The sequence below is a fragment of the Vespula pensylvanica genome, chromosome 24 (genome assembly GCF_014466175.1).
Source record: "Vespula pensylvanica isolate Volc-1 chromosome 24, ASM1446617v1, whole genome shotgun sequence".
Lineage (NCBI taxonomy): Eukaryota > Metazoa > Arthropoda > Insecta > Hymenoptera > Vespidae > Vespula > Vespula pensylvanica.
This window is the reverse complement of record NC_057708.1, coordinates 1,913,439-1,926,017: the sequence shown is the minus strand read 5'-3', so window position 1 is coordinate 1,926,017 and position 12,579 is coordinate 1,913,439. Positions and strand designations below refer to the sequence as shown.

Genomic DNA, 12,579 nt, shown 5'->3' with positions numbered 1-12,579 from the left:
TTTTTTTTTGTAATCATCGCGAAGACCAATCACAGAGAAAGAATTTTTATATAATAAAAATAAAAAAAAAAGGAGAAATAAGAAAATAGTAAAAAGTTATACCGATAAGATTTATCGATCGATAGCCATAGATCATCGATCTTTCATGGCATTTGTATTTACTTTTTACTTTTTACTTTTTTTTTTTTTTTTTTATTCTTTTTTGATTCGTCTTTTAAACTCGTTCGGATAATCGTGTCGGTTTTACAATATCAAAAGCAAACGTATATATATATACACACATACACATATACAAAAACACACGTACACTTATTACTGTTCATATCCTATCTCAATGATTTATAGAAAAATATTTCCATTTTTTACGGACAATATTTTACATTAACACGCTGTTGTTACCGCTTTCTTCGTGAGATATATGCATTACTCGTATTCTACTATTCAAATAAAATTAATAAGTAATAAAAAGAAATAGAGAGAAAAAGAGAAAGAAAGAAAGAAAGAAAGAAAGATAAAGAAACGTAAATAAAGAAAGAAAAAAAGAAAAGAGAAAATGAAATGAAAGACGGACGATATTAAACTGTGTATTGAAATTCCGACGCGATCTTATCGATCGAATAATGCCAGACAAAAAAAGAAGAAAATTGCGTCCAAAAGAAAATAATCAATTTCACATTTCTCGAATCGATCGATATATATATATATATATAAATATATAATTACATAATATATATATCGCATGTAAATAATAGCGTAATGTTTCATAGTTAAATATTATTATTAACGTTTGAAATAAAGCGTTGCGCGGCCGCTTCTATCGCGTTCGATTAATTAATAATTTTGTCCTCTTGATTGGGACGAATGAAAAAAGAAAAAGAAAAAGAAAAAAAAAGGAAATAGAAAAAAAATAGAAAAAGAAAAAAAAGATCCGTAGAGGCTTAGAAAGATTAGAAATTTCTTTCCTTTTCTTTTCTTTTACGGCATTTTATCTCGTTATTAATTTCTTTTTTTTTTTTTACCATTTTTTCTTTTGCCATACATTTTGTCAATTGAAATAATTAATAATCTTGATAATAATTTTTTATAATAATTATATAACAGAAATAACTATATACACAGTTTGAAGTTTGATAATAATTATACAAAGAAAAACAAAAAAAAAACAGAAAAAAAGAGAAAAGAATAAAGAAATGAGCCGGTGATATTATTACGAGAGAAAAAGAAAGAGAGTCTTAATTGTAAGTTGATAAAATGTCTTTCTTTGCAATAAGAAAAAGAATTTCTTTATTTATTATTGTATTATTCGTATGGCTATAATTTAATTATAAACGAATTACGATATAATTTCTTGACTTTTTTTTTTTCTTTTCTTATTTTATTTTCTTCTTTAATTTTGGACAGATCGTTTTCATAAAAAAAGAAAAAAAACCGGCTCGAATATCATCGAAACAGCAGGTTCAGAATTATTTTAAGTTCCTTCGGACCAAAGTATCGTCTCGCCAGAGTTACGTTGATAAATAAACAATTAACGAGAAAAAAAAAGAACAAAGAAGGAGATGAAGTAAGAAAAATGATAGTAAAAGAGAGAGAGAGATAAAAAAGAGAGAAAGAGTTAATTGTTCGTTCTTCGCAGACGGAATAAAAATGAAAAGCAAAAATTTTGTGAATGCTATTATATAGAACCTACACGCACACATACACAACATACATATATATATATACACACACACGAACAGATAAACATAAATATATTATATTATCGTCCCTGATTAGTTCTAATTTTCCATATATGGAATTTGGCTGAAGAGAGAAAAAGAAGGAAGATGAAGAAGATAAAAAAAAAATCGATGAACATGAAATGCGTAACAAGACACAGACTGTGATCAGCTTTTGGTGTTCTTAGTCTTCGAGGAGCCATAATAATTGCAAGAGAGTGAGAATACATGTACGTTTCAATTTATTTAAAATACAATAAATTAATCGCTAAATAAATAAATAAATAAATAAATAAATAAATAAATAAATAAATAAATGCATACATAAAAGAACGGAGAGAGAAGAAAGAGAGAGAGAGAGAGAAAGAGAGAGAGAAAATGAAGTGAAAAATCGAAGGAGTGGAAGCGAAAGAAAAAAAAAAATTGTAGTATAAATGACGATGGTGTTTTATGGGGGAATTATATAGGATGATAAAATCGAATGCTTGGAGTAACGCGTGCGCGTGTGGCTATGCTTGAAAAAAAAATAAATTAATAAATTAATTGATTGATTGATTGATTCATTGATTGATTGATTCATTAATTAATTAATAAAAATAATAAGATGGCAGAGAACGTGTATGAAAGAGAGAGAGAGAAAGCGAGAGAGAGAGAGAGAGAGAGAGAGAGAGAGAGAGAGAGAGAGAGAGATAGATGGCACATAAAGTGCATGTTATACATGTGTAGCTTAAGCGAAATAATAAATTATTGTTTGACGATGTTATTTGAAATATATATATATTATATATATATAATAATAATAATAATAATAATAATAAGAATTAAAGTCATTCTGTATATAATTATATAAATATACATACATATTATAGATAGACATACAACACGAACACACGCACGCATATACACGCACGTATGTACGTACACATCGTATAACGCACATAAGAATACAAATCTATACACGCACACATATTAAGGAGTTTAGAAAAAAAAAAAGAAGAAAAACAGAAACGAATGATAAACTCTTAATTACGAACAATCGACTCGCATGTTAAAAACACGTACAAAAAAAAAACCGAAGTATTAAAAAAACCCGACACATAATAAATATACACCGACTTATTACTTATTATTTAATATAACAAAATATACGTACATCTTTATGTATGTATGTATGTGTATATATATACATAAGCCCCGCTTGTCCGTATATACTTATATACATATATATATATATATATGTGTGTACACGTATATATGTATATCTTTATGCATATATAAATATACATGAAATATACCCGAGCTCTGTATAAGAAATACAATAAAAACGAAACAAACGAATCTTTAATAATGCAAAACTCGGAGATTATTATTATATAATTCTTTTTCTTCAATATATATATATATATACTTATTCTAATTTTTTTATTTGTTTATTTATTTATTTATTGTTCATGTAATAAAGGATTAAAATGAATAATAACAGGTATTTGTTGCAGGTTAATGACTGCCCGTGTAATCTTGCTATTTAATCAAATATATTTCTTTTCATATAATATACATGTATATATATTATCTTAATTTTAATTTATAAAAGACAAGAATAAATACCATATATATATACATACATATATATATATATATATATGTATTATACTATTACTCCTAATATAATATAGTAATACTATATATAGTATAATACAATATTAGTATTATTTATGTAATAATAGTACACTAATAATTAAATATATAATTATTAATAGTGTATTATAGTAATAATATAGTATGTTATTACTAGAATAAAATACTATTATAATATACATATATATATATATATATGTGTGTATGTATGTACTATTATTTTGCTAGTAACATGATTATTTAAAAAATATTTAATTACTTATTTTTCGAATATTCATCCTTTAGAAAAAAATAGCCGAAAACAAGAATCAATGGAGGAAAAATGGATAAGGAAAGAAGAACACGGGCACTCGTTTACGCATACGCACGTTTTATATAATTAAGAGTCATAATAATAGGTACATTATCTATTTAAACGCTAATAGTACTTGTGGTAGACGCAAATATTCCCACCTGTTTCTTATTTCTTATCTTATCTTATATTTTCTTTTATTTTATTTCACTTTACTTTATTATTTTTCTTTTAATTTTAATTTTTACGCATTCTCCCTCAGGGAGGACTCGCTCTTTTTTTTTTTCTTTTAATCGATATATGGACATATATTGGGTCATTTTTCTCTTTATTTATTTATTTATTTATTTATTTATTTATAATAACTCTCTACTGCAACATACCTTTGACAATATTTTTGTAACTCTCTTAATTCCTCAAAAAACAAAAAGTATCTCCACCCTTTATCACTTTCCTATCGTCGATGATAATAAGGTCTTCATGTTTTTAATATTAAAAATAAATAAAGGTACGTATATATGCTATAATTCTCTTTGTTATAAAAAGAACTTTTAACTTTCGTAAAAATAGAAAAAAAAGAAAGAAAGAAAGAAAAGAAGTACACGAGAAAAAACACGAAAAAATTTCGCTCGTTCATTGACTTAAATAATATATAAAAAAAGAAAATAAATAACTAACTTCAGGTACATAAATATTTTGTGCACATTTTTTAAGACATACGAAGAGACTAGGTAGGAGGACGTTGATATCATTTTTAAAAAGCAGCGAATAGAAAACAAAAAAATATATATGTACATAAAATTAAAATAAAAATAAAAAAGAACTATTAAAAAAAAAATCACGTTTGCCACGCTATCGTGGAACTGTGTGTGTATACCGCTTTAATCGATTAAATTCATCGTCGGGATTTAGGTTTTTTATTTTTTGTTTTTTCTCTTTTTTTTGTCCCTCCGATGAAATCATTTTCGGTCGATTACGCTCGACTACGTCCTTATACATACTCGGTGCCATAAGCGACGAAGAGAGAGGTTAACGTGCGATGATCAAAAGCGTTCTTCGACTTACGTCAGAGTATCCCCTTTTTTTTTTCTTTTTCTTTTCATTTTTTTTTCATTTTTTTCTTTTTTACACCAAAGAGAACACACGCACACATACGGTCACGCACACGCACACGCACACGCACGCGCGCGCGAAAAGCACACAATCGATCGTCTGTAAACATTCGACTTCCTTTTAATTTGACACACATTCTCTTTCTCTCTCTCTCTATATATATATACGTATATATATAATCTCTTTTTAAAGAAAATTTTTGGATCGGATTTTGTACGCTTCTAGAAAATTAAAAGTAAAAGAAAAAGAAAGAAAGAAACTTAAAGATTAATCCGCCATGACGAAAATAGTTTTGAAATTCGCGCGTAATACGAGAGATAGAGAAATGACGTAACAGTATTAATTTCGATGCACAAAATGGCGTATACCAATGCATTTCTCTCCCTCTCTCTCTCTCTCTCTTTCTATTTTTCTCTTATTATTAATTTTTCTAATTTTATGATCAAAAATATCATAATTTAATTGAAACGAAACAAAGTATAAAGTTTGAACGAAGCAGCAGCCCGTTATACTATCCATCTCAAAAAAAGGTTAGAATTTCTTTCGTTCTATTTCTTTTTCTACAAAAATAACATGCTCCAAGTATTATATCAATAAACTTCTTTCATAGAAATAGAAATAAAAATCTCGTGGAGACATTGCTTATCGAGATTTTTCTTCCTTATTTTCCTTTTTTGTTTCTTTAACAAAACGAGTATGTATCTATGTATGTATATATGTATGGCAATCGTTAACCTCGAGAAGAATCGATCTATCGATCTATTTATTGTAATATCTCAATATGATTCAAAATTACGATGGAATTATATGCAAATATTTATGTGGACAGATATACTAATATTAATATTAATAATAATAATAATAATAATAATAATAATAATAAAAATAAGTATAATAATAATGATGATGATGATAATAGTAATAATGACAATGCTGCTGTTAATTATAATAATAAAAATAAAAATAAAAATAATAATAATAATAATATTATTATTATTAATATTAATATATATTATATACAGATTCGCGATCTATGTATTTCATTGTTTTACCAGACCCATAATAATATCCATAATTTTCGTTAGACTTCAACGAAGTTGGTCCCACGTTCCTATTCTTTATTTTTGGTTATTTTTTATTTTTATTCTTTTTTATTATTTATTTTTATTTCTTTCTTTTGACTGTAGGGAAAAATGAGGGGTAGGAAGATATCATTTAAATCTATTTCATTCCATTTCTTTACACAGCTTATATAACGTCTCACACACGTGTAAATATAAATGAAAAATATACCAATATCGTTGAAATGCACAAATAATGACGGATATTAAAAGGCAGGTCTGAATAAACAATAAATGACAATATATGTATTTAATGTAAAATGAATGAACATAAGATTTTCAAACGTACTAAGCGCGCATAATCGATTGCTAATTTGTCAAATTTTACATTTTCTATCTGTCTATCTCTCTGTTTGATCTGGCAAAAATGACACTCGTACACAAGTATTTTGTCTCTAACTATAATGCTTTGATATTTGCGTTCAGTGATTGACTAGGCGATTTTTTTTTTTATAAAAAACTGTTTAAGTAAAAATTTTAAAAGGTCCCAGCACATGTGTATGGATACTATCCTTTGAAACTTATTCTACGACACTAAAGCAATTTTTGCACTTCTTATTCTTTTGCTATTTGATTTTCTAATTATTATATATGTATTTGGCTCTATATTATGTATGTATGTATATATATATATATATATACACGCATATATTGTTTACGATAATGAAATAATAAAATTAATCTTCGTCGAAGCACAGCGAAACACACACACACACACATATATTTAAAAAAAATAAAATAAAACAATAAAAGTATGAAAAAAGTATATCCTACACTTAATATTAACTGTTAAAACAATATATATGTATATATATATATATGTATATAAGCAAATGCTCTACACACGGCACACATGCATACGCACTCTCTCTCTCTCTCTCACACACATACACAGATCGAAATAAATAAATAAATAAATAAATAAATAAATATTATTTATCAGACGATTTATCTAAAAAAAAAAAAAAACGAACGCGACATCGAAGAGGTACTATTAACAACTTCGTACAAGATTCACAAACATCATCTTCACAGATTTTTTTTCATGGATTATTTATAGCGCAATTAATGAACAACCGTAACATACACTAATTACCACGTACATACATAGATGCAACTTATTAATTACACTTAAGTAAAATAATAAATAAGATTATAAGTTAAGTCGATTTATATATATGTGTGTATATATATATATATATACACACACATAGTTATGTATATATACACTATACAGAGTGTCTACAATATATCATCCTGATAAGAAAAAGAAAAGAAAAAGAAATAAAATAGAATCCAAAAATCGTTTCATTGTAGACACCCTTTAGAATATATAAATATAATAGATAGTAGATACGAAACGAAGAGAAATAATTTCTACTTATTAATTACTAACGATTTTAGCTGACTCGATGATTGTGTTAATGGTAATTAGTAGCGAAAAAATCGACCGATCGATCGATCGATCGATCGATAACGATCCAGAGAGATTTGTTTGTTCTCCTCTTTATTCATGAATGAAAACGCTTGTGTACGTGTATATATGTGTATGTGTTTATGTGTATATATATAAAAATTGAATATAATTATTATTAGCATTTGTTCGTCGACGTCAAGATAGAGTTTAAAGCTTTACGAAAATACTGCAACGGTATACATAATTTGCTTGATCTCTAAGGTCATTTTTAGCCACTCGTTCGCACGAATCTCATAAATTTAGACGGAATCTGTAATAGCTGAGATCTATCTCTATCTTTCTCTCTTTCTCTTGCTTTTCTCTCCCTCTCTCTCTCTCTCTCTCTCTCTCTCTCTCTTTATCTATAACTATATATATCTCTCTCTTTCTCTCTCACTTTCTCACTTTCAATTGCAAAATTTGGTTATCTTCGTGATAACTCTTTTCGTGCCTATCGAGGAAGATCGATCGATAATAACGATCCAGAGTAAGAAGGATCGTGATGAGTTTTATAGTTCGTATGTACGTATACATATTTTAACATCGATCTTCGATCGATAATCCTTTCGTCGGATCGATGTTTTTTAAGGACGGCAATCGTTTCATTCTTTCTCTCTCTCTCTCTATCTTTCTCTCTGTCTCTCTCTCTTTCTCTTTCTCTTTCTCTTTCTTTCTCACACAATCATCGAGAACTAATGATCTATATTTCGAAGAATGAATTCGAACGAATTACGATCGATCGGCGTTTACGTGATTATTTAATCATGCTTTAATATATATATATATATATATATATATATATATATATACACGTACGTACATACATATATATATACATATATATAAGTTAATTATATATTAAAGGCCAGTTGAAAATATCTCCTTTGTTAGTAGCAATAGAAAAAGAAAAAATATATATACATTTATATATATATATATATATATATATATAAGAAAAGAACCGGAAGTCAAGGATTTTTTATTTCATACTCTTAAAATATTTGACACATGAAATCATGAAACTTGTTTCTTAATATAAATATATAAATTTCTTTTTTTCCTATTGCTTCTAACAAAGTAGATATTCAATTGCCACTTAATTTATAATCAACTTATACATATATATGTGTGTGTATCTATATATGTGCGTATCTGTATGTGTATACTGTGTGTATGTGTGTGTATATGTATATGTCAAATACCAAACTTGTCGACGTACATATGTATTGTAATTATTAATAATCTAACAAACAAATGCCGCGCGCCATGCCTCTTATTTCTCTTACTATTAATTACTCTTAGTTACATTTTTTTTTATTTTTTAATTTAATTTAATTTAATTCAATTTAATTTAATTTAATATAATTTAATTTAATATATTTATTTATTATTTTTCTTTCATAATCTTTCTTTCTTTCTTTCTTTCTTTTTTATCTATAAGTTTTTATTTTTTATTTGTTTATTTAGTTTTACTTTTTTTTTATCATGTTACTTTATATCTCCTGGGTATGATATACCAAATAACGGGGCAACATGGGGCAAAATTTTTTTGTTACGTTTCTTTTTTTTTCTTTCCTTTTTCTCTTTTTTGCTTGTTCGTTTGTTTATTTTTTTAAGTAACACACAAGACCGTCTATTATTTAAACGCGTAGGTCGGACTAAGCCATCTCTCTCTCTCTTTTTCTATTGAACTCGAATGATTTTTCAAACATGATCGAAATCATCAAATCGCACAACGCACTGACTAGATTCAAATAAATAATTTTCTTCTTTTTTTTGTCGGGTTATTCTTATTTCTCTTTTTTTTTTTTCTTTTATTATTAATATTTCTTTCTTTTTTAATTCATCGCACGCGTAAAGTTTCCGCGCTGAAATCATTTTTTCATTGTTCGTTGTTCTCCATTGATCCTAATCTTCATTTTGCACGGATAAATCACAAAATTGTTTTCTATTATGTCTCTATAAATAGATTATATTTTAGATATTGAGTACCTATAAGGATAATAATTTTTGTTCGAATTTTTTCTTATAAAAAAAATATATATATTAATAGGAATAATAAATCTTTTTGCTATAATATTAATAATAATAATAATAAAATAATAGATAATTCATGAGAAATTTTCGTTTGAATTTTTTCGAGTAAAAAGATATAAATATATAAAAAGAATAAAAAAAAAAAGAAAATATATATATAAATTTTTTCGTGAAATCATTTTTTGTTGGAAGATCCGGAGAACGACAAGTATGTATTTATATAAGTTGCCCTCAATTATTTCCATGATAAAACGTAATCGATAATTTATAATTATTAATTATATAATAACCGTAATTACACAAGCAAAAGCTATGAAATGTAGCGTAGGCGCGCGTTTAAAAAATTTTTCTTCTTTTTTTTTTTCTTTCTTTCTATCTTTCTCTCTCTGCTTCGGCATGTTGAATATTCTCTACTAATTGTAAGTATTAAAATCGGATTAAATTGCTTAAAGAGTTACGTTAACGACGACAGAAATGGTATATACGAATGCTAACTTTTTCATTTGCATTAAAAAGAGATCGTTCCAAATAATAATTAAAAAAAAAAAAAAAAATTAAGTCAAATAATATAACAATAATGTATTAAAGCATTAGTCGACATAAAGATTGAATTCTAATAATAGATAAAAAAAAAAGAGAAATTAAAAAAAGAAAAAATCTGTCTTCATTCCGTTATCACAATGATGCACTTTGATTGTTTTAACGATGACGAGATAAAAATGATATTTCGATCGGTGCCGCATTATTCTTTCTAACATAAACGCAAGATTACGCTCTCTTTTTTTTTTTTCCTTTTTTTTTATATATATATAAATTTCTCTCAATCACACCTCTCTAAGACGACACATCTAACAAGACCTAAGACGAAGGACATAAAAACGTACGAGTATGACACAACAACAACAACAACAAATCACTAGACACCAAATAATGCGCATTTGTTCTCAAACTATGGAGCCACGATTTTCCTATTATGCTGCATCCACCACTTTCTTTTTCTTCTTTTTCTTTGTTTTATTTTCTATTTGTCCTTATTTTTTTAATTCTCTGTCTCTCTCTTCCTCTGTGTGTTTGTGTGTCTGTATATGTATGTTTTATGTTCGTGTATGTTCTCTCTTTTTCTTTTTGTTCATCACCTTCTTCTTGCACAATAAACTTATCAACTATCCAATACAATTTAATTAATTAATTAATTAATTATTAAACTACCTAAAGAATCCTTTGAACGCAGATATATCCGTTATATATAGCCTAAAATTAATAATTACACCATGTTTATGAAACGGTTTTTAAAAAGTGGAATTTGCATCAAAGATCAGATCAAACATGAAACATTATCAACAATAATAAATGAATTGACATTTCAAATAAATATAATTAAATACATACATATATGTGGAAGAATCTTTGATGTAAACTTTCTCGTGCAATGTTTTTTCTCTCTTCCAATTTCTTTTAACTCTATTTTTTCTTTTTTTTTTCTTTTTACTTTGTCATTCCTCATAAATGTGTTGTTCTTGTTGATCCTTTCTTTCTTTCCTTTCTTTCATCGATGGCGGACATTCGAAATAGACGGATCATCATCATCATTATCATCATCGTCATCATTATCATTATCATTATCGTTATCATTGAGGCTAAACAAAATAAATCTATTAGGCTATACGCTGTGTGTATGTGTCTATTTAAGCGTGTATAGAATAGTATTAAAGTGTATATATACATAAATATATGAATATATATATGTCTATATATATATATATATATATATATATATATATATATATATATATAGATACATACATACATAGATACACACAAATTTGCATTTGTACAATCCTCATTAAAATAATGCATGCAATGAGAAAATTTTACTCTTCTTCATTAAATATTTGTGAATCATGTTTTTTCTTTTAACATACACATAAGCATGATCATATAAATTATGGTAATAATAATAAAAAAAAAAACAAATAAAACTAATAAAATAAGAATGACAAAAGATCTCAAAACTAATAAAAAAGTTGCATTAAAAATTAGTTTCTTTTCCACTTTTTTTTTTTCTTTTTTTTTTTTATACAAAAGAAAGATCAGGAAGGATCGATCGATCGTTTCAACAACAACAACAACAACAGCAACAACAACAACAATAACAACAACAACAACAACAACAATAATAATAATAATAGTAGTAGTAATAATAATAATAATAATATTAATAATAATAATAATAATATTAATAATAATAATAATAATATTAATAATAATAATAATAATAATAATAATAATAATAATAATAATAATAATAATAATAATAATAACAACAACAACAACAACAACAACAACAACAACAACACATTCAAGAGGACAACGACGACTATTCATGGTGACAATTGGACTTAAGAGAAAAAAATTACAAAAAAGATCTGTATAATACTAAAACGATTCGTTTCGCAATACCAACGTGGCTCTCTCTCTCTCTCTCTCTCTCTCTCTCTCTCTCTCTCTTTCTTACACATTTACACTCGCACATACGCATACATACGCACGTAAATACTTATAATCTTTGACACAACATTGAATAAACTCTATCTCGATTTACACTAGAGCACTTTAAGTACACAATTTGATAGTTTCTCTCAAAGCGTTATGACACCTAAACTAAAGGACATAGAAGATGTATGAAAATCCTAGATGGTGATGGCTGCATCGCGATACCGCATTGATGATGATGATGATGATGATGATGATGATGATGATGATGATGATAATGACTATGATAATGATAATAATAATGATAATGATAATGATAATGACAATAAATAAATATATTAATAATATAGTTTAAAAAATCCTGTAATAATCCACTCTGATCTAAACTTGGCTGAAATTCCATGTGTGTAAGGTCGATTTAGAGATTTCAATTCGGTTTCATTGTCAGTTCAATCTCGGTAATTTACATTAAGAGGAATCACGTATGACGGATATCGGCGATTGAACTGATATTGAAACAGAAATAAATTAATATCTACATTTAAATAACATAATAACATTAAAATATCTGAATCGACATTTATAACCAACTCAAACCAGAATGAAAGTACTTTTTGTACAAAATATAGTAGCAAAATATAGTAGCAAAGTATAGCTATAAATAATAATAATAATAATAATAATAATAGTAGTAGTAGTAGTAGTAGTAGTAGT

At 26.3% G+C, this 12,579-nt stretch overlaps 1 protein-coding gene across 1 annotated transcript in view; it reads right to left on the bottom strand.

The window, feature by feature from the left end:
- LOC122636995 (protein kinase C) overlaps nt 1–12,579 on the bottom strand; it is a 24,504-nt gene that overhangs the window by 2,552 nt on the left and 9,373 nt on the right. The gene's annotated exons all lie outside the window — the stretch shown is intronic.